Below are 24,827 nucleotides of genomic sequence, written 5' to 3'. Positions count from 1 at the left end.
AATGTCAAACCGCAGGCAGAACTACCTGCATGTGGTTCCCAGAGGTGTGGTAAGCCAACAAGCTGTAAGAGCACACTGCAAGCATAAATCACTTCCTAGGTGCTATACCAGTCCTGAAATTTAGGGGACTAAATAAATCCCTCACTACTAACACCTCACACTACAAGGGCTGAAAATTCTCTTGCTGGCTATCTGGACACTGGATATTTGTGCCAGGGGCACAGTTCTGCTGCTCTGTCTGCATCAGCTCACTCTGCTGAATAGAGCCCAGAAATCATGGGAGCTGCAGAAAACATGACTTAATGACTCTGCAGTCTCACTGCTCCCTTCAACACTTGAAGCTAATTTTTCTCTGCTGTATAAAGTGAGCTTGCAGCTCTTCAGAAAAGAATTCGCTCTTCTTACTGCTAAGTCACACCATCCAATTTTCAGTTTCTATCTGAAAGCACTGTACTGGTTTTATGTTTTACACTTTCCCTCCCTTTCAACATTCTCAATTTACTGTGCAGCCTTTTGCAATCTCTCAGCAGACAAGCCAATTCCTACTACCATCCTTTCACCAGTCTTCTTGAGTAACATTAGTGAGCCATGCAGTGGCTTTGGGGAGCTGGACACTTTTGGTAAAGACTAAATGAGAAAGACACTCTAGGGACATGCAGTCAAGAACCTTCAGGGTGACAAATTGTTTGAAAACTAAACAGAGCAAATAAATATAGGCTCTTCTGTCCAAGTGTTAGTATTTTTCCCACTTCCTCCTTTCATGTGTTAAGTGTGAGATCTTACCCAGACACACAGACCCCAGGAATACTGTAGGATTAATGGCCCCTGCATAAAAACATGGAATACATCAGGAAGCACATGTGCTGTCAGCTAACCTTGTTATGGGTGGTTCCTCCACTTTATGTCAGTGCTTAAAATCAGCTGTCTTTGGCTAGGATAGTCAGTGCTGAAGTACCTGTCATCATCCACCTGGACAAATGACACTATTCCAAGACTCCTCCCTAAACATTCCCCTCTCAGCAGGTTGCTCTGCTCATTTTCGTCTGATTTCCCACTGTCTTCTTGCAATCCTCAAGTACCTTTCCTGTACACCACTTAAATATTAGCAGTGCACAGGTACAAAGCCAGCTATTTTGTCCTTGTTGGCACTTTTTTCCTAGTGCTTCCAGAAGTCCAGAGGCAGATGTAAACCAAGTGCTGTAACAGTCAAGGGGAAATATCATCACCATCCAACAGCTAAGGCACAAGAACTCTGTTATTTCTCTTCTCTGCTTAGCCTGATATCTCATCTCAACTTTCCACCTTACAAAGCTCAACATACACACTCATTGCTCAATACAAAAATTGCTTTCCCGATCAGATGACTGCAACAAAGTCCTGCCATCCATGGTCCTCAGGAAGACATGAGATGTGCAAACCAGAGTCAAAATGTCTGTGTGAAAGCCCTACATGGCTATAAATACCTCAGAGAGGACTCTTCTGTACTTGGCTACAGAAGAAAGAAAATTCAACAGAGCAAATGGCCATGCAGCAATTGGCAAAAATCACTCGAATCAAGCACACTCAGAGGTACAAACAAGGGTACATTGAGTTGATGATGTCTTTAGGGCTAGGGCCTCCTTTGCAATGCCCCTAGCTCAAAGGCAAATATGCCAGCAGTAATGGTAAATGAACCAAAGAACTGGATAATTCTGCCCTATGAAGAGAACATCTGGTAAAGGCTGAATCAAAAACCAGAATAACCCCAGCAAGTAAAAGCTTCAGCACCCACTGTTACCTGCTGGTCTCTTGAGCACTGAGGACAGACCTTGTTAAGCACAGGTGAGTTACTTTGCCAAGGCACAGAAGAGGATGCCACCACAATAGCATGGCACGTCTAACATCACTGCAGCAGAACAGAGTGGAGCTGCAGGCAAGCACAACAATCAGCAAGATGCTCAGCACACCTGAGCTGGCTCTGTAGCCACAGCATGTGTACTTTCTGTCACTCCCATTTGCTCAGAGAGTACTTGCCTTAAGGCAAGGCACAGAATGAAAGCACAACTTCCCACTTGAGACCATAAATAAAATACCAACCAAGGTAAATGAGACAAATAAAGAGAACACACCTCGTCATGCGCATCAGGGAATGTTTACACCTGTCCTTTTCTTGAAGAATAAGAGATGGATAAATAAAAAATCCCAGTGTTGCTCAGGGTTTTCTTCATTTCCATGTTTTATCTTGGCAAGGAAATCATTCACATCATCAGTGTTAACTCCAATGATATGAACTGACAGCTTTGCTTTCATCATTCACACCTGTCCAGGACACTAGTTCTGGTTACTAACCATCACTTAAAATACTTACCTACATATTCTATCCCTACCTCTGAAATCATGTGAATTACCCAGTAAGCTTCTACAACAAGGATTTCTTTAGAGAAGACCTACTTAACATGGCATATAGGGAAAACATTAAAGGATTTATTTTCCTGTCAGGTTAGAAAATAAATTGATAAAATTACATTTACTTTCCCAGATAATGGCTGAGGTTACACCAATTATTTAGACTTCTTAGCTTTAGGGGACGAATTTCTGAAAACACAGTAGCATGTACAGACCACAGAACACAAAGTGCTAATCACCACCCAAAAAAAAAATAGTACACCTAATATTCTGTACCTTTTGAAGAGGGTAATGGGACTAGACATACATAAAATATGACTCAGAACTGGGTCTTGTAAACCATATTCTTTCATCAAGCAAAATATAAGCAATTTCTGCAACCAAAAAAGAAAAAAAGCTAAAATGTGCTGCTAAATTGTGTGAAGGATCTTTACCTTGCGTGTACCCAGTTCAGATGAGACACTGATGAGTTACCATGCACACACATAGCTATAGATAGATACTAAATATATATATATATATATATATATATATATATAATATTATAGATAGAAATATAGATATATACACAGACATACCTCAATAGACATTACTGGCTGCTTCTCTGAAGAACCACAAGCTAGATATCCTCTCTGCTCCCCCTTTTCCAGATGCCTGGAAAATCCTTCTGGATTTTACAAGAGCAGAGACCACAACTGTCCAGCTAAACACACAGCAACAACTTTTACCTGCACAAAGCACCCAGAAAGGCAGCTTTCTCATGGAGCAACAGCTTCTGAAGGAAAAGTGAAAAGTGGCCTAGCTAATCCTGTAATCAAATAAACTTTTAACAGCACTGTGGTGGTATGTAATGCTGGTACAAATCATGCAGCTTTTGTGAAAAATTTGAAGTTAAAGGTGCTTTTCTTATACCATTTTGTGGATAATTCTATTCTTTTCTCCACCTTGCAAGAAAATGACTTCTGTTTTTCTTTATAATCCTTCCACAAATTTTAAAGCAGCAATCTTCCAATTTAAAAAATGCTGTGCTGGTGATATTTATCTTATTAAGATATTTAACACAATAAAAATATGTCACTGGTATGGCAAATACCTCACCATGAGTTTCCAGAGCCTTGTCCTTCTACTAAAGCAGAAGCTTCATACCAAGGAACCAGACTTTCAAATTACCCAATTTCGCAGGAAAGCACACACATGAATTATGCTTTACAATGGGAGGAAGAGGAGCCTATAAATTCTATATGCAATTTCCAAAAGACAAATTATATTAAGCATTAAACATTTAGACAACAGCTAAGGAAAAATAATCAGAATAACTGAAGTACATCACTCAAACTGCATATTACAAGGTGAAATAAAGAACTTTCATATTATGTTCTGTTTGACAATAACATAATCTTCAACGTTGTTTTCTAGCAAAAAAGGCGTAATTCTGTTTAAAAACAACATCTGTGCTTGTAAGTATCCCTGCAACAAAGTGCACAATACACTCCTTTTGCAGAGGCCATGGGAAAAAGTAAATCAAATATCTCAGTATTTTCCTGCTGCAGTGGAGAAGATTAATTAATATAACTGACTTGGTAGCTGTTATAAAAATATTACCTCTTCTGTGTTCTTCAGAATAGGCTTATTGCCCATTTACATACTTAGAACTTTTAAGCAAATACAAGAGGATTAATTTTTTGGTAAATCCAATTTCATCATGATTAATGAAACAACCATGGGAAGACACTCTTTTTCATTTATGTCTTGCCTGCAGATTAAAACAGGTAAAGTCTTGGAAAAATGCATTAGATAAAAACAGCAAAAAGCTTTCAATTTTTAGTCAATTCTCCTTTATCCTTCAGGGTTGCTTAATTTCCTTTGACCAGACACTGAAAAATTTGGAATATCAAACTGCTTGCAAACAGTGTGCAAGTAGTTCAGGAGAAACTAAGGAAAAAAGTAATTTAAAAATTTCTTCTAAATTCCAGTAGTGAAAGCTTCCCATCCTTTTCAATGTTTGCTTATATTATCCAAGCCATCCTCATTATGGTACATAAAATTAAAATTAATTTCTGCAACTATGCTATATGGCAACATTTAATGAAGATATTCATTAATACTTGCTGCTGCAGAAAAAAGAAATTATATTACAAAATAAATAATACTATTTCTGAAATTTGTCCATCAGACACAAACATTTTCAATTATTTTCTAAATTATCTCCTTTGATAAAATGACAAACTCTGAAAACATTCCCAACCATTTCAGTTTTGTGCAGATCAGATGTAGATCTTTGTTTTCGAGCTTATATTCCATTCTGGCAACTATTCCAGATCTCAAGTTTTCCTAATGGAAATCCCTCCCTTTCTTTTCTTAAACATATCATAGTATTAAAAGGAGATTAATATCTCCATGTTCAATAGATTACAAGAGTTTCCTTTGTAAATAGTATCCTTCTGGGGAAAGGCATTTTATTCATTCCTTCTGTTCTTTTCACTTTGTTTTGAGGCCACTGAATTAATCCTAAAGAGATGTCTGACAACTTTCGTGGACTCTATCCCAAAGGAATGTTTTGAAACTAATGGTTGTTAGTACTTTGGTTGGGATTTTTTTTCCTATGAGAATTTTCCATATATTATAAAGTAGCATAATATAAAGGAAAATATCTCTATACAATACAATGGTAGGGTGGCAGAGATTGTCATAATGACTCATTAACCTTCTTTTTCATGGCATCTCTACCAGGTTGGCAATAGATGTGGATAAAGCAGGGCACTCCACCCACACAATGCAGCAGAAAGAACCAGATATTCCTCAGAGCAATCACTGAAGAGCTGGGAACCTGATCACACTTTTCCTTCCCATTCTCAAATGAGTAGCAATATAAGGAAAGATAAGCCATCTCTTAGAAGTGTATTTATCTTATATTTTATACATTTAAGTGGTAACTTCTTTTATGTTCTGTGCTCTTCTGCAACACACAGGGGTTTTGCCTCTGTCGTATGCTATAGTCTCAGTGCTTTAGGACAGCTGGGATATTCTACTTAGTAGTCATTTCTTGAACTTTCCATCATTTTCCCATCAGCACAGCCACTCAGCCATTCAGGCAGCCACAATATGTTACAGCATCTTATTTCCACCTATCGCCGAATCATCAAAATGATACTTCAAAAGGACACAATTAAAATATTTCCAAGGAACAACAGATGCTTGAAAAGATAAAATAAACAGAAGTAGTGGCAGAATGCCACACCATAATTTTACCTCAAGGCCTTGGTGAGAAGTGCACTGTGTACTGCAAATGCCCTGTTTTTCAGCCACTGCTTACACCTTAAAAAGTTTCTCCAGCACATTACTCTTTAAGAAGTGTGATTTCAATTTAGGCGTTATTTCAGAGAAATAACAAAATGTACCAGTACAAACTGTTTCAACTCTCAATTCCCAAAAACTACTGACACTGACGTTTATCTGGCCTTCTCCCCATACATGCAGCATACACCTCCAAAACTAAAAGAAAAATAAAAACAAAAAAAAAACAGAGCCCTGCTACTGAACTATAATCTACATTGGCACCTACATGACCTCAAAGGTTGGGTCTGGAACACAACCAAAGTAACTTCCCAACTTTCAGAGACCTTACCACAACTGTACCCAGCTACCTCATTGCCACCACGTCACTCTGGCAGCAGAACAGACCAAACAGAGTCCTGTGTGAGAGAATCCAAAGGTAGCTACTCTGACCACAAGGCCCAGGAACACATTTGACATCCCAGCAGCTCTACAGCTGCAATAGTACAACGTTTGTTCACATCCTAATTGTCTTCACCTCTCCATTTATATGCCCACTTCTATGTCATGGACAACATCAGGGATCTTTGCATCACAGAGCAAAGTAGTTACATACGACCACCCATGTGGAGTTTATATACAAAACAAGGAGTAAACCTGTCTTTCCAGCACCCAGGTGCAATTTAGTGTCCTATTTCACAGAGCAAAGCTGCAAGATTTGCTTTTATTCTTTCAGAGAACTCCAGTCTATCAAAAATATAGTTCTCTCTCTTAAAGCACACAGACCCATCAAATGGCATGTGTTCTTGTTCAATTGAACTTGCAAAATCACAAATCCAGTTTTACAATTGATTTTGAATGTATCTGCCAGCCAGTGGGCAACATCTGCTGCATACTGTGGAGCTCTGCTTCCACTCTACAGGGAGTCTGTCACTGCTGATGCCAGCTTTGGAACTGGGTTGGTTTTTGATTAGAAGGTGGTCTTGGCCAACACACACCCAAATGCCATGTGCACAGGTAAAACTATCTGTGGCAGTGCAAAGCAAAGCCCAGCAACAACCCAGTCATGCACACAACTTTTTACTAGCTGTCCCTGCAAACCTAACTTCTTATCTAGCTCCCATTGCCACAAAAACAATGATAAGGGGATTAAATCACAGATATCTTACTGACTTTCTCTCCCCACCCTTAAAATATAACTATCAGGCTGGCCTGATTTACATCTAAAAAAAAAGGCATCCTTTTTTGCCAGCATATACTGTGTCTGGTGATGTCAACAATTTCAGGCAAGTCTGTGATGTAAAGATCACGAGGAACTCAATGCAGTGTTTGAAGGTGAAAGTGTTCCCCTTTCAAATGCAGATAAAACATCAACTGTTTTAGACTAACATAAATTTAATCAGACCCTGCAGTAGGTTAAAACATCGTAACATCATAAATCCCCTTTTTGGGTATCCATGGCTATCTGGCATATTTAGGCTATTGTGCATCATTTATTACTCTTTCACCTTTCTTTTCAGGAGCATCCAGCCATGTGCTATGTTTCTCAGCCTGTGGACACTTCAACAGGATTGGACAAAAAACCAACACTGTGGGAACGAAGGGACTAGGACAGGGAGACATCATAGCAAGAAAACCCCAACTAAATAAACAAAACAGTCCATAGAGGCAAAGGTGAAAAAATTTAATGCAGAAGGGAAATAGCCACTGCAGATCCTCTGACAAGGAATTATTTCAGTAGAAAGAGGAACCACAAGGGTTAATTTGAGAGACTGGGTATGGTACAGTGCAGTGAGCAGCTGGTACGACATCACACCTCATTACCCACCAAGGCTAACACAAACACCTCGCACCTGGTCCTCAGTCATTGGGAGCAGGGTTCACAGTTCTGCTATTAACACTGGAGCTGCTCCAGCCCACTTCTTAATAAGTGCCATTAGCCAAAGTTCCACACTTTCAGCCCTTCTAACAGCAACACCAGCTCAGGGGAGAATCCACCCTCTGCAGCCCTTGAAAGGCAAATGTCCTCCTTAAAGGGAAGTACAGGTGCAGGTTGGGGACAACAGAGAGCAGATACTTCACTGATGTGTGGGGACAGCAGGGCATAGCTGTAACTCTGGGTGAATCAGTGCTCAGCTCTCCTCCATCCTTGTCCTACTGTGATGTCCAGACAAATCACAAGGAATTGTAGTGCCAAGCCCAGGCAGCCTGCCTTGCAGCACATACAATAGTTTTAGGGCAAGGACACTTAGTTCCAGCATCCCTTAAGCCACAGGAAAACTTAAGTCCCAATTTCAAGAATCACACTGAAACATTTCTCAGCCTTGCTGCAACTCCACAGACTCCACTTGACAACTCTCTGCACACACTAAGTTTCCACGTGGCTGAATTAAAAAAGAGAAAGCACTGCTTTAGGAGCTAAACATCTTCAAGTTCAGTAAGAAAAACAGTAAATAAATGCATACCCTGGGACATATAAGAACACAATCTGGGGCTTGCTGCCCTCAGTGATGTTGTGTCCTGAATTAGCTGCTGAAATCTAGACTGATTTTATTCTCTGTTCTTTTGACTTACAGACAATTCTGACAGCCCCATTAATATTGCCTTGTTTATCTCTTCCTCAAGAGTTCTCATGTGGACAAATACTTATTTTTGGTTCTTTTTAATTGTGGGTGCAGTTTTCATTACCACCAGAAGGCACTTCAGAAAGATTAACAATAATTTCTGTACTCATTTGATGGACACACTGCTTTGTTCTCCACTCTGTTTAGAAACAAGAAAAAAAGTACTGATTAATGATCATCAACTATCCATCAGGTTTCTCACAGAAATTGTATTATTGCTTCATTTCCAGCAATATTTACACCCTTAAACCCAAGTGGCTTCATGTATTACAGCTCCAAAAAGACGAGAATAACAGTGGCCCTAAGAAAATTACCTACCTCCTTGGACAACAAATCTTCTCACAGACTTGGGGTGTTTATTTGGCACAGTTCTGTCAGTCCTAGTCAAGAACATCAACATCTAAAAATATGTTTATCAGCAGAATATATGTTTGCATGTGCACTCACACAGTTTATTTAAGGTATCAGTAATATTCTAAAGGACTGTAAATCTAAGCCATCAGTAGTTCTACAGGGTATTTTTGTAATAAACACTGTAATACTTTCAGACTTTTACTCAGTATGGGGGAAGAAATTTGTCATTCAGTCAGCCCTAAATAATGATTTTTAAACATGTAAGCAGCATGTCTTGCTTCGTAGTGGCAGTAATAATATACTAGGTATTTCAGCCTTTTAGAACATATTTAATTGTGCAAGCAAACACAAATCATAAAGCAAATGAGTTCCACTCATTGTTCATTACTTCCTGTACAAACCTCACCTGTAGTACAAAGGCAGTGAAACAAAGCTACCATACCTGACTAAGCAACTAATAGCAGGAAAGAAGTAGCAAACCAGAAACAGCAATACAGGAAATGAAGGATTGTCTCACATAAATCCAATTAATTTTGTATCATGACACTAAAAAATTATGGTTTGTTTACCATTCATAGACCACTTTTACTGGCTGTAGTAAACTGTTAAGGAAAGGTTAGTGGTATGCAACAATTCACCAAGTATTAAAATAAAATGCTACCAGACAATTTTTTTCATACTATACAGGCCATGGAGCCACAGATAAAATCAGGACCTCATCTGAGTCATGGTGCATCAGAAATACTGTAAGAACTTCTGAAGAGTTTCTGATTTCATGACACCAAACACACCCCCAGCTCTCCCCAGAGGAGCAGCACAGCTCCCAGCTGTTCCTGCAGGGAGGTGAAAGCTGAGATCCTGGCACAGAAGCACCTCCCAAACCTCCCAATTCCTTCTCCCACACAAGCAAATCACATACCACAGCTGCTGTCTGGGGCAATACCCAAATACACATTTAAGAAGCTACAAGGTATGTATCTTTGACAGTGAGCAAAGCAATGTTAGCAGGATAAGAAAGAGACCACAGGGGAGAACTAATTAAACTCTCTACCCAGACACAGATGTTCTCATTTTCTTCTTGTTGGTTTGGCTAGCTTTGGTTTGGTTCATTTGTCAATGTGTGATCCATTCACGAAATACAAATGCACAATCTTTTGTGCATTTTGTGCATTTACTAAATACAAAAGACACATCAAGCTTTACTGTGTAGTAATAACACTGGGACAGCATAAACAAACAAACATTTTACTCCCAGTATATTTACTGAGAAAAGTGAAGTGGTACACAGCCCCTGAGTTGTTAAACAACATATTGCCTTACGGGCAATGGTGCCTGTGGGACCTTGAAAACAAAGTTTAGATCTCCTACTCTATCTCCCTTTCTCATTCACCAAGAGAGATGGAAAGCAAATGTATCTAGAGAATTATCACTGTGACACTTCCCCAAGACAGAAAAGTAATGAGATTTGCTCAGGAAATACATTATGGTAGATTATCTCATGCTCCATTTTGCAGTGCATGTGAAGCTTTCAGCACCAGGGAAATTATACTGACTAATTTTGTCTGAACTTACCAGATAAAATGTCAGGGGTCAGTGAAATTCTGCTGTTAGAGTGATGGTCACAGAAATACCATGTTCATATGTTCCCATGTTCATTTGCTAAGGGATACTGTGCAGGGCTCAGATCTGGCAGAGAGCCCAAGCACAGTAATGCACTGGAATGAAGAGATCCTTGAGAAAGCAATAAATCTTAATAATAGTCTGATATTAGCCACAAATGAAAGGTGCTGTTTATCTCAAACACTTTTTAGAAGCTTCTGAAAGATGTTTCCAATCATCAAATAAATACATTTTTTACTCTAAACATTTCCATAGCAGATTCCCAAGATGGTACTGAGACACAAACCAGAAGCTGGTATTGCTCCTGTTTTTCTGAGGTTCATTCACTTTTCACATCCTACCTCATAAAAGTCAGTCTTAACCAGGCAGAAGACATTTAACCTTGACACAAGTTATAGCAACAGCCAGCAGCTTGATCTTGGTAAAAGCATTTGTTACTCACAGACTAGCCAAAGGAGGAAAAAAACTACCTACAATCAGTGGACACATACTGATGCTCAAACAGAATAGCTGCTGTGCAGAACCAGCTATTTTGGTCATGAATTGCCCATGGACCATGTGGTGGTTCAGCAGGCAAATTGTTAAGTGCTGCAAATAAAACCACCCTCTTCCTATCTTTGCTATGATTTTCTGATGACCCATCTGGGGCCCTGTGCCTTCTTTCTTGAGGAAAAGCAGTACAGCTCTTTCTTTCCCTGGCACTTAAAAAAGACTCTGCCTGGCCAGGAACATCATATAGAGGGGTTCCTTTTAATAAGCAGCTAGGGTATACATATATAGGAGTGGAAAAAGCTGCTACAGAAAGCTACTCTGCTAGTTTTGTTCATCTGCTGATGTTTCTTTGCTGTTCTTCACAACTCCACCACATCTGATGCCTTGAGAGGCTGAACCTGGAACAGAGAATAGACAGAGCTAAAGGAATAAAGTAGGTATTTCTTGAAAGGGCTTAAAGGATCCACCTTGGGCAGCACAAGAGCCCAGCCAGGGCTACATCCAAGATGGATCCAAAATGGTCACAAAATGGACAACTGGTCACAAGGTCTCACACTTTTATATGTTTTGGTCCATTTGCATATTAGAGTTAATTGTCAATTACAGCTTCAGGTTATGAAGTCCCATCCTTCCTGTTTCCTCTTCTTCAGTTGCCTATTGTTTATACTTTTTGGCCTGAAGCTTTCAACAGTTGTCCTCAGTCTCAAGCTGGAAAAGGATTGTTTTATCTACCTACCTGTTAAGAGAACCTACTAACACTTAATATGAAGCTCAGAGCTACACCCCTAGGCAGCACAGAATCTGAAAAATATGGAAGCTGAAACTTAAGGCATCATTTCTTCCCCTTTAGAGGCTTGACAAGGCCCTTACCTTGTTGAGTCTCTAGTCTAAATATCTACTAATAATAGGTATTTAATTACACAAAATTATTGTTCAACAGCTTACAGCAAACCCTCCAAACCAGAATGGCAACAGAGCACGAGCCAGTATGGGAGGAGAACTTGCACTCCTGCTTTACTGTATCTGTAACACTCAAAGCCAATGCCAGAACTGAACCCATGAGTTAGTTACACAAGAGCTGCACAAGTCAAACAAGAGCTGAGTACTCTCAGGAACATCTGATCCTCCTCATCAGTTTCCATTCAAGAGGCTACAGTCTTCACATAGATCTAGAATCACAGAATGACACAGGCTGGAAGGACTTCTTCCCTTTGCACCTATCCCAAGCAGTTCACCCAGTCCTCACCCAGCTAAACTTCAAAATACCTCCAGGACCGAAGAGTCTACAACCCCTCAGTGTCTCTGTTCCAGTGTTTGACCACCCTCAATGATATAAAAGGGTTTTTTTAGATCTATCTGGAATTTATTCTGTTTCAACTTGCATCTTTGCCTGTCTCCTTCATCATGCACTTTTGTTCTACACCCTCCCTACCCACAAGGTAGCTAAAGGCGGCACTGAAACTCCTGAATAACCTCCCCTCTCAGCAGATGAAAGAAAAAACATCTCTCTTTGTGTCTCTCCTCAAACCTCACTGTCTCCTTAATCACCCAGTGAATTCATTCCAGTACATATCAATGTTGGTTTTACACTGGAGAACCTCAAACTGGCCATAATATGCCCTATTCATAGTTAGCTGTGCTTCCAGAGCTCACCTGTCTGAAGGATGGATTGTAGCATGTTTCAGCTAAAAACAATGCACCTGTGTGCAACTGAGCCACAGTTGCAGGAACTGAGACAGGAAAGCACTACAATTCTGCAGAGTGTCACTCCCAAAGACAGATATAAGAATCTTACCAGAAATTCTAATTTACTTTGTTAAACCTTTGCTTATAACTTACTTTACAGTAAGACCTCTGTTCCCATTTTGAAGCATTTTGGAGATTCAATGTGTTACTTCTGTCTTGAAAGCAAGAAACACCCTGATACATTATATTACATCTGAACAAAAGCATTTTAGAGACAACTCCAGCTTAGAGCTAAATCTTACTAGGAAATAGCACAATAACTCCCAATGACACATTATACCACTGTTATGGAATTTCCCAAAAATGTAGTGGCAGTGTGGAGTTCAGGTCTACCCACACTGCTTGCTGTGACAGACTATTTCTCACACAAAAAGGAGCAAGCATTTGAACTCTCAGTGGTGGGACTCCCTACCAAGAAGAAAACATAGTAAAACTTGACTAAGTGATTCAGAAAACTGAGCCTGAGTGAAAGGCAAAACCCTCACTAGCTTCTGAAAACAAACTTGAGTCTCTGTGCAGCAAGAGCATCTCAGTGGCTGGCAAGGTTGGTCTAGTGTCATGCAATCCATTTAGCTATATACCAGTCTGGAAAAGGAACACATTTTAGCTATTTATGATCCCTCACTTGAAGTGACTAGAACCCTCTAAACATAACGTATGTAATTAAGCAGTCAGAATATCTTTAAACAAATCACTGTCATCTTTTGGTCAGACAGTGAAACCAAAGAGCTCCACCTGACTCTCAGACTTTTCAGGACAACCACTCAAACCTGCCCACACACACTATGCAGTTGCTGTCAGAAAGCATCTCATCCTTGCAGAGGGGCAAGTCACAGACGAATCTGCAGAGAAGGCCTAGTAATAAGAGAGGGTACAAACAACAGGAAAAATTCCTAACGACACATTGAGTTATGAATCACCACTGGTCTACTGTCAGGATGACAGTGGAGGCACAACTGACACTGAAGAAGGCTTCAAGCATCCACAGCTCTTTATTATTCTACAGTGCAACCTTTTATACACTTCATCCCACATGCAGTGAGTGCCCCTGTGTGCCCTCTGTGCCCTTTGGAGATTGCTCAGTGCCCCTGGGCACTCCCTGGCTCATTGCTGTCAGTGCTGCTCACCTGCTGCTCACAGCTGAGCCCACTGGGGATGAGGCTGGGCTGCAGCCCCATCCCAATCCCACACACCGAGTGCCACAGCCCAGCCCCATCCCAATCCCAATCCCACACACCGAGTGCCACAGCCCAGCCCCATCCCAATCCCAATCCCACACACCGAGTGCCACAGCCCAGCCCCATCCCAATCCCAATCCCACACACTGAGTGCCACAGCCCAGCCCCATCCCAATCCAAATCCCAATCCCACACACCGAGTGCCACAGCCCAGCCCCATCCCAATCCCAATCCCACACACCGAGTGCCACAGCCCAGCCCCATCCCAATCCCAATCCCACACACCGAGTGCCACAGCCCAGCCCCATCCCAATCCCAATCCCAATCCCCACACTCTGAGTGCCACAGCCCAGCCCCATCCCAATCCCACACACCGTGTGCCTACAACAGTCTACAGCAGCAGAGAATGCCCTTGATTGTCACATGGCCCATGTAATCCTAGCCAGCAAAGGCAAAGCCCTGGAAGTACTCTGACTACAAAACAGAGGAACACATCTTCCTCCAGTGACAAGTTGGACCAAATAATTTTGTTTTCAATTCATCCACTCATCCTCACCAGTTTTCCCAAGTCTTTTGATCTCTCTTCCCAAGATGTCATGAAACTGAAAAGGGACCAAGCATTAGCTAGGTGTCCACTTGCAGGTGCTGCTGGCTGGTGTCTCTGGCCACAAGCACTTCCAAAGGCTCAACTGCTCTAAACAGAGAGGTGGTTTTAAACTGCAAGAAAGGTTTTTAAAAAATAAACACAAAGCTGGCCTTCCCATACTGCCTACAAAAGAAAATGCATTGGTATCTCTCCAGTTACTACTACCCAGTCATCATAAACACACTATCTCCTTCTGGGGCTGCCTCCCCACCAGCTGTCAATCCAGCTACTCACAGGAATTTGTTGAACCAAGCTAAGTTAGCACAGTTACTCAGTTCAGCAAACTGGGAGAGAGAGCCTACAGCACGGTTGTCTCAGCCAGGAATGAGTACCAGTGGCTGAAGCAGTAACCTCTGCCTAAGCGCATGCGCTCCAAGAAGAGGACAAACATTAAATTACTATTTTGGGAGGTACCACAGCATTGCCTATCTGCACTATCTTTACCCAGGCCTCACTCACTGTGCTGCTTGACCCAACCCTTATGTACAGCCTGCATGAAACTCCATGATGGTGCAGTCCAGCTGCTGACAGAGCACCAGATCCCAAGATCCATTATCCATGCAGCTGGCCTCTTCAGTGGCCAGCAAAGATGCCACGGTCTGAATGGTCACACACCTCAAATGGAAACAGATGCTCGCCCTCCAGGAACTGACTCAGTTCTTGATGGAAAAATATTAGTGCATTAATTCATTAAAAGCTATTCCTCCATCTTTGAGGCCTGGTGAATAATGCAAACAAGGATTCACAACCGACATATTACAAAAAAAGCAAAACAAACTAAAATCTGTTATTTAGAAAGGATTGTATCAGCAGCTCCACTTCAAAGTGCTAGGCTGGAGTCTCCAGGTCAGCCTCTGCACAGGGCAGTATCTCAAATATTACACTCAAGCTGCATATTTCCTATTCCTGTTTCTCTGTGCTTCCAGGACTATTCACCCAGCTTCCAGAACAGTGAAAAAATTTGTTTTCAAAACAGAAACATGTAAATTAACTCTTTATATTAAATCCATATTTGTTTTCCCTTCAGGAAACTCTGCACTCTGTATCCCAGACATTATTGTTAATTTACCAAACAAATTCACTCAGAGAATTACTGCAAAGCAGACTAGAATGATTTCCTGGAAATCACTGGGTTTGTACTAGGCACTGGTTCTCCTCAAGGCAAAGGGAAAAGGGGGAATGGAGCAGGCAGAGCCACAGTGGAGTCACAGCTTCCCAGAGCAATCCACTCCTTTTCAAAGCACTCCAGTGGAACCAGAGTGGCTCTTTCCAGAGCACAGGATCAGGATCTGTATCCATAAGCATGCATCCACGTGGCACTGTCACAGCCTGTGCATGATGAAGAAGCCAGCCCTCACTAACAGCCATGGCATGCAAGGACACAACTTTAAGCATACCTGTGTCCCTAGAGGAGCATACAGATGCATGCCAGGACTTCCCAGGAACCTCACTTCCCAGCACTTCCAGCAGAGCTAGAATTTAGAGACACATAGATTGTTTGCAATCTACAGGATAGGTAAGCATGCTTTATTAAAAAAAAAAAAAAACAAAAAAAAAAAACACCAAAACATCAACTGAAAAAAGAAAAAACCAAACAAAAAAAACCCAGGCATTTTAAACACCAAAATGGAATCTGTCCTTTTGAGATGACAGTTCTCATTACAAAGATTCAACCCCAGATGACAGACTGCTAGGAATTTTTTTATCTGATATACTCTAAATATAACAATTTGTTTTTGTTATGATATGGTAAAAAAAATAAACTCAGGAGAATATATCTGAAGCCAACTTTCAACTGGCAAATTTTTCTTTCCTTTTTTTTATTGCCAAATTATTATTACCCTGTAATCCCTACAGATACTGAAAGTCTTTACATTGGAAACACAGCCTTAATTACAGAAAAATAATATTCTGGTATTCTTGATTTTTTGGGTTGACACCAGATGTTAAAGTAGTTATTCCTGATTTCCTAAAGTTGCATATCCTTCTTGATCAGAAAAATACTTGTCTCTAAGGACAAAACAAAAAGCACTTGTGTCAGCTGGTCTTCACCACTACAGCCAACTGATCCAGGATACCTGACTCTTCTGGTTTCAGACACTAAATCAACTTTTGTTAAAAGAACTCCCTTCATTTAGAGCAGCAAACCTATTGCTATAGAATGCTTTTTTTCATGGTGGTAATAGCAGAGATGAGAACTGGGGACAAAAAAAGAGAAGGAGTAATTGCAAGCTCATTAGATAACCTGAACATAATGCCAATACACTGAAAATAAACTTAATGAGCATTATGAAAACTAAACTGAGTGACACATTCACCTCATGTTCTCTTTCTCTCAAAATAAAAACTTAACTATGACTACTAAAGCCTTGTTTTCCCTCATTCCATCTCATGAGCTGAAACAGCAACACACTTTCTGAGGACAAACATTGTCCCTGTACTCAAGACCTAAGAGTCTTACACTGCATGGAGGGAATTAGGACATCAACATCAGGCCAAAGTCCTCTGGGACAACTGGGAGGAGGACAACAGGTTCCTCAGCCAGGTGGCACCTGGGCAGCCTGAACATCCACCTCACACAGCTCCATGCAGTCACCCACCCAGACACTGAGCTGCTCAGAAGGAAAACATTTCACTTGGATTACATATGAGGGAACACATTACATGGGCAGCAGCCAGCCCTCAAGAGCTGCACATGACTTTTTGGGCTTAGTACAAAAAAATCCAGGATTTGTGTGCATCCCAATTCCCACTACATTTCACTCAGATCCTCTTCAAAATACCAGCCTTATAGGTTTCAGCCCCTACATCCACACCTGCAAGCATGTGGAAGGCAAGAGATCACAGAAGAGCCAAACATTTGGACTCATCTTCTTTGAGGATCTACATTTTTCAGACTAGCAGAAAAGATCTCATGCTCTAAAGCTCTCCTACAATCTAAACTATACAAACTGGAGTTGACACCACAGATCCAATGAACTTGGAGATGCATCACCTTAAGATGTATCACAAAAGAGTAGAAATTTTTGTTTTAAAAGACAAGTAACAGTAACAAAAATATCACCTGCAGAATTATTTATAGTGAGAAGAACAAAGAGCATGTTGGAAACTCGGGCAAGCCACATTACCTATGAGGCACTGTGTCAGCACAGTAGTTTTTCTCCACAGTGAGTGCTGAGGAGTTTTGGGCCCATCTGCCCCTGACAGAGGTTCAATGTAGAGTCCTTACATATCAGTACATCACAGAGTGCTGGCACAGAAATGCACAAAAGGAGCTTGCTACTCTCAGAAGGAAGCTGAGAGTCCCAGCTGTACCTCTGCTCCAATTAGCCGCTCCATGAACTTTTGTCACAAGAGAAGGTTTTCTGAGAAAATAAATACATGCTCTGATTAAGTAAATTGTGAGGAGTTAATTTGCAATTCCACAGTCCCCAAGGGACTCAAGGACCAATCTCTCTGGTGTTTCATCTACAGTAATTTAATAACTTACATTGTAAGACCTATGGCCTACAATGAGGATACCAGGACAAATCTCGAGTTTATTATTCACTCTAGTGCCACTGATTGAAAGGCACTACCAGGCCAATTTAAGGAAACAAGACCTAGCAGTCCCACCGCCTGATCCAGTGATTATTACAACAGGCTGTTTTTGCTGCTGGGATCAACAGCTCCACAGCTAACAACTTCAGGTCAGGCTTGCAAGAAGAAACAAAACCAAGCATGTTCCTCCATTTACATGCCAATTCACCAAAAGTCACTACACAATTTAAATCCCTGCTCTCACAAACAGAGACATGTAATATAAAGTGAGCCCCCCAGATTCCCACATTTCTGCTATTCTAAACACTGTGTCCTCTGCTCCATTTGGGGCCAGATTTTTTAGTTTGTTTTCTTCCAACATCTCCTTCCTTTGATGGCCTGGAACTGAGTTGACCATTACAATTTCAAGTAATGTTGCCCCTACTCTGTAGCACCTTAGAGCTCTGAACAGCAAAGCACTCTTTTAATGTAGAGTGCACTCAATAATAAGATTAATAAAAAGTTCAGCATCTTTAGAGGGCCATCTTGTATCAGCCTAGCAAGAGGCCCAGAATGGAGAGCAAACAGTGTTATGAATCCAGGCTCTTCTCCTACAAATCAAAGTGAACAGCCATTAGAGAGTCTCCACTTCCAGGCCACACTGTGCACTGCCACACATTTTAAAAATCACTGGCCCTTTTAAAGAACTCAAAATTACTTGAACACTATTTACATCTGTCATAATTAATCATCTACACATAGAATCTCTTGATAAAAAGTATCTTCTCTAGATTTGGTTATGCAAATAAAGCATTATATTGGACTGATCAATATGCTGTTGTAAAGCAAATGGTTTATGTAGGCTGGTGACAAGCATCCCTCACGACATAAGGTATAAATATAAGTGTGACAACTAATTTGTCTCCAACCACTGCAAGAAATAGGTTTTTATCAAGGATGACAAAGAGTCACATAATTGCTAAAAAGTTTTGAGATTTGTCTCTGTGGAAAACTATACATGTTTGTGCTAATTTTCAAGTTTTCCACCTAAATCTCATCAAATATAAGGCAAAACTATTTAGTTTACAGGTGAAAGGATGCAACTTCAATGCTTTGATGCAGAACACCTGAGGTCTCTTTTCACAGCAACTGTGAGATGAGTAATTCAGCTGGAAATTTTGAGAAGGTGATGAATGACTCGTAGAGTTCTCCAACTGGTTTTCTATGCATCTGCTCCAGTTGATAAACTACAACTTATGTAACTAGGACAAGGCAATTGAGCAATAAAGAAGACAGCACAGGAAATGCCATTTCTGCTGTTGACCAAAATACTCATGGCATTTACATTCTCAAAGAACTATTGGGAAAGTCTTTTCCTTTTTGTCTTTCTTTCTTGAGAACACAAGTGTTTACAAAAATCAGTAACACCTCCTTTTTTTCTCCACCCACATGGACTTGGCAGCATATCCCAGTATTTTGTTATGTCAGCTTCAAAAAACCTGCATTGCTTCAAGGCTTCAAGAAAACCAAAACAATTAAATTACACACTGATTTAAGACCTGCCTTTTTCTCTTCTATGTGCCCTGTGCTCAAAGAAAGACTTGTCCCCACTTCAGCTGCTGATTGGAGCTGGCTTATGGGATTAATGTCCAAGATATGAACTAATGAACATTTATCAATCAGGAAGTCTGTACAGGTACCTGGACAGTACATGGTGTTATCATCAGTGCATTTGGGAAGAGTGTGAGGGCTTTAAAAACCTGCACCAAAGCAATACTCTTGAGATGAAAACTATGAAGGAAATAACAAAATCACCCAGACATCCTTGGAGAATAGAGGGACCATGAAGTGCTGTTTCTCCTAAAAGGCAGCAGTCCCCTGCCTGCCCAAAGAGACACACAATCATCTACCTCAGACAACACCACAGAACACAGGCAAAGTGCTCAGTTCAAGCATGCCTTTCCTCTCTAGATCCCTTGGCATCAACATAGTTCTCCCTGCGTATTTAGGAGCCAGTTTCAGAGCAGAGTAAAACCTGTGTTTTTTATAATACATACAATTTTGAAATTTGTACCCACAGATTTTCTCCTAATACAGGTTGTTCTGAGCTAAGTTTTGACAGTTCCGAGGACAGTGCCACAGCTGGGTATGCACTGTCTGAAGAGCAGGAAAGGGAATAACCACACTTTAGGTGTTAATCCTGCAACAGTCTACAAGCACAGGCTCCTTGCTATCCCTAAAGAACAGACTGGCATTGATGCCACAAGATACCCGATTTTTTGCTAAAGGAGAAGAACCTCAATCACAACTGAAAAAACCACCCAAAAACAGGTTTTGTCTTTGACTGGAAAATGTCAATTTTTAGTTACTACATCAAAGTTTTATTTTATCTTATGTCCAACAATTAGTAAGTCAGGCACAGATTTCACTTATACCTAGAGAGTAAATCCTAATTGATGTTAGAGCAGGTGACCTTCCATTGACACATCAAGATTTATAAAGCATGTTGTTTTATTGCAAAATAACTCTCATAAAAAGTTTTCTAGGAGTTTTCTAGAGTCCAGGCTTAACTGTTTAACTATCAAGACCATAGAATATAATATAAAGAAAGAGTGAATAGAAATGTCATTTACCTTTGAAACACTGCAGTTTCAGACCCAGCACAAACTAATCTCCCTCTCTCTGCTGCTTCAATGAGTACAGAACAAAACCCATGTGAATGCTCACCTGCATGCATATTCACACACCTATAGATTAATTTGCCAGCTTATGTTCATGGTCTAAAACAGGGGGGAAGTCTCCCTCATCCTTCCCAAAAATCATCACACAAGTTATGTGTGATAATGTGCAAGTGACACTGAAGGATCTGTACTTTCTCCCTTTAAAAAAAGATCTAAAGCTGGCAGGCCATTAATTTTGTTATATGTTGTCCTTGCTCTGCAAGAAATCCCTTCATAAATCCCAATGCATCAGCAATTATGCCGTAATTTTTAGCAAGGTTTCTATGCTGCTCACTTGTAGGACAATCTAGAAAATTATGGAGAAATCACTAAAAATCTCATCCCAGTTACTACTGTCCCTCCCACAAGCTTTGTAGAGAATAAATTAAAGCACTGAATAAGGTTTGTTATAAAATGAATGTTGTACTAACTTTACCAACCAAATATAAAGCAGACTTTAATTCTTTTTACAATTCTAGGTAAAGAATGTCTCAGCAACATCTTAGACAACTCCCCACAATATTTAATCTGCCTTCAGAAGCTCTTTCAATGGAAGATGATAATTAATAATACATACTTATTTTCAATGAATCAAACAGGCAGCTCTAGTTTACACATCACTTTTCTATCCTGTATTCCTGCTCTCCAATTGAATTCACAGTGAAATAGCAGACTCAATCTGATATCCAGGGCCCTTGGTAAAGCTTTGCATGACAGCTCCCTTCCTTAAGGAGAGTAAAGCTGGCAATCAAGAACCTGAGCCTCACAATCAGTAGTAATATCAGCCTCTTCTGCAACAGGACACAGAACACAGAACCTTCCCCTTTACAGAGCAAGAAACAAAACCTATTTATTCCCTCTAAGGTTCTCATAGATATGATTCATACAACCAAGCAAATGAGGGAAAAGGACTAAGTGCATAGTTATCAATTTATACTGTAGAAATCATCTCAGCATGTCAAGTGGGGTAAAACTTAGGAATCTAATAAGATTATTTAATAGTCCTTTTCTTGTCAATTGATCATAAATATGGTTATAATATGAATGTTCATATTTCAAAAGACATGTACAGGTTATTCTAACATTCTTTACATTTCATCATTGCTGCCATAGGAAAAGCTTCCTATTTAGAGTTTTTCTGGATGTGCAGGAGCTATTATCATGGCATATGAATGTAGTATGCAGAAAGGTTTAGTGATTCAGGGACTTCAGTGCAAAACTGAATGATGCAGGTTCATTGCAGGTAAAACATGTTTCACTTGAAAACTGTCCAGGTGACAGCTCTCGTCTATTGGCAATCATGTCCCTACTGTTGGCACTACTTCTGTTTAATACAATCCAAGTATTAGACTCCAGTAGTATTTGTATATTAAGTTCCATGCAGCTCAGAGGAGTCATATATGAGCACACATAGACATACACATGCATAAACAGTTGTATTAGTACAGATGTACAATGAAAAGTTGACTGGAAATTAATAAAAGGATCAATGCTGATCAGTATGGAATATCCTTGTGCAAATTCACAGCAATGAAAATCAGTTCTGTAAGAAGTTTTTAATATCCTGAACACTTTGGGGGAAGAAAAGACTTCCTGAAGAATTTTTCTAAGCAACAGATGGCATGATGAAGAATAATTCTCTAGTAAAGGACTAAGCTGGTTTAAAACTTTCATAGAAATGTAGTAATTCTCTACAAAATTGTCAAATTCAGGATTGGGCACTTGTAGAAAATCATCTTTATTTTAGTCTCTGCCCCAAATGGAAAAGAAAAATTAAATCCCTGAGTCATAGCTCAAGATTCACAAATACAGGACTTAAAGTAGCCCATTAAATGACTCCAGGAAACTGCAGGAAGTATCTAAGCTATTAGCTTAGAATAAGAACATTAGCCCAGCTAGGAGTTTTCCAGTATCTCAATGACATTTTATAAAGATGCATTTTTCCATCTGACTAAGAGCATGATTTCGCCAGTAGTCACCATAAAAAAAAATACATGGCAAAACCAAAATTGAACAATAGCTTTTCAGTAGGGAAAAAGGAAAACAAACATTTGCTTTGCTTTCTGCCTCCCTAGTTAATATGTTAAGATAGACAATGTGAAAAAGCACTATTTTAAAGCATAATGCTATTTATGTCTCTGAGTCATCAAAGTAAACATCAATGTACAGGACCCTGATTAAATCACACACAAGACCACTTCATAACACTTTTTAAAAGCTCGGCTGAAAGAGGTCTTTATCTAGATTGAAAAATTATGTCAGCCTTAGCCATAAAACTCAAGACCACTTACGACCTCTTTAGCCCATGAATGTCTGTGTGACACACCTCAGTATTTCATGACATTCCCTAGCAAAAGTAATATTGTAAACAATAATTACTACTATTAATTTGTTGTAAGTTTGAAGTCTTGAAACTATTTTATCATTAACATTGTCATTAACATCCCCTACACTACACCACAATCTTCTGGGGGAGAAAAGGTGAGAGAGGGGAAAAAAAGAGGGAGAAAGAGAAATGAGGAGCCTTAAGTTGTCAGACACAAGCAGAGAGCCCTAAGCACCTTTACAGAGGCATTTATAGACCTTTACAACATTCTCAAGAGCTGATTTAGTGTGAAAGCAGGTGCCAAAACCCCAACACCGAAGAATAACAAACACCACAGTCACTCAGCTTCCAGATGGGAATGAGTCCCAGCCTGCTTCCCCAGGCCCATTCCAACCTAAACTCTCTCTACTCCTTCATACATGCTCATGCCTCTGGCAAGTTCCACAGTGTTGGAACTAACTCCAGCTCCCTGACAAAAATGAGGTTATTGTGCCTGTGTTACTACTTCAAATGTTTCTGCAAAACATGTTTCTTTCAGGGACTAAGAAAACCCAGCAGAAACAAAGTCAAGATTCCTAGCTAAGGCAAGCCACCTTGCAACCCAGCTCACAGAGCTCTTCAGCACTTTGGCAGGCCCATGGTAACCTGACCAAGGCAAGACATCCCAGGACTTATCCCTTCCAACTCTGCAAAATGCACACAAAATACAGAAAGACCCATAGAACAACCTTCTGCTCATTTTAATACCAATGCATTACTGGAGTAGGAATTCTGTACATGTAGAATTACAGGTCTTCATCAGATTTACACATCATCATCAGCAGGACTCCTGGAGAAAATGAACTCGTGTTCTGTATTTGTCCCAACTCTGGAGAGCACCAACACAATTTGTTAATTGCTAATCATCTCCTCCCTCACTCACAGCTCAAACACTGAAAAACCTGCATACTCCTAAAACCAAAGCTGCCTGCATCAGACATTGTCTAAAGGAAGCACCCTAGTTATGCCTAATTTAGGATTTACATCTTAATTTCAACTTCAAACAGCTGGGCTTTTCACAAGGGAAAACCAAGAGCAGCACAGTAAATCCTTCAGGCACACTCCCCCTGCTTTCCTTTCCAAGCTGTTGCTGAGGGGTTTTTGCTGGTTGAAGATACATCAATACACAGCAAAAGAATATTTTTGCCTCTCTGCGAACCAAACTATTAGGGTAAAGACTGCCTAACCTGGGGCAGTAGCTTTCAAGAACTGCAAAGATTTAGTTTTCCTCTCTTGAAGGTAAAATAAATGCCATATAACCTTTCAGATTCAGAGACAAGGAAATGGAAAGACTTACTGACCAACTTGATCCACCCTTTCAAGAGAGTTGTTCCATATTTATATGGTGGCCCCATACCATGTGGTAGAGGACCATTGGCTTGTTTTTAATAAAATAAAAACACTTCAGTTGCATAATGGAAGTGTAGATTGTCTTTAACAAGGATCACAGCTGTAGAACCAACCCCACAGATGTGGACTTAAAAGCTGAAGCAATTCATAAAGCAAGGTTTTTAGGTGGGCTCCTTAGAACTCGCTGCATTAAATTCACAATAAGCTTTGATATCACTGCTAACAAGTAATTAAATTTGTGTTCCATTTGCAAGAGTTTTCAAGTTGTGCTTACAAACATTTTAACATTACACTGACAGAGATACACTCACTGTAAATAAGCTGCTCAAAAGAATATACAGGACAAAAGCCAGCAAGGCTCTCATTATTGCATCAACATCATGAGAATGAAAGTTATGAACAACCTATTCAGGCTTCCTGAAGATGCTCCAAAGTGTTTGTAAGGAAGGCAACCTGCATTTACACAGCACCTGGACTAGCAAAGTTTCTTTAACATGTGTTATTCTCCCAAGGTAACTAAAAACCTTTCAAGGCAGGGCAAGGAGGAGGTGAGCT

General features: G+C 40.2%; 1 protein-coding gene across 41 annotated transcripts in view; it reads right to left on the bottom strand.

The window, feature by feature from the left end:
- The window catches only part of MAP2 (microtubule associated protein 2), a 233,749-nt gene that overhangs the window by 192,295 nt on the left and 16,627 nt on the right, over window positions 1-24,827 (bottom strand). For 7 of the 41 annotated variants that reach the window (XM_085585410.1, XM_085585423.1, XM_085585409.1 and 4 more), the window contains exon 2: window positions 15,716-15,790. The exons of the other annotated variants lie outside the window; for them this stretch is intronic. The gene's annotated coding sequence lies outside the window, so the exon portion shown is untranslated. The remainder of the gene's footprint in view (window positions 1-15,715; window positions 15,791-24,827) is intronic. 41 annotated transcript variants of the gene reach the window in all.

This window comes from Lonchura striata, chromosome 7 (genome assembly GCF_050655825.1).
Source record: "Lonchura striata isolate lonStrDom1 chromosome 7, ASM5065582v1, whole genome shotgun sequence".
Taxonomy (NCBI): Eukaryota; Metazoa; Chordata; class Aves; order Passeriformes; family Estrildidae; genus Lonchura; species Lonchura striata.
The sequence above is the reverse complement of the archived record's forward strand: the minus strand, read 5'-3'. Positions and strand labels throughout refer to the sequence as shown.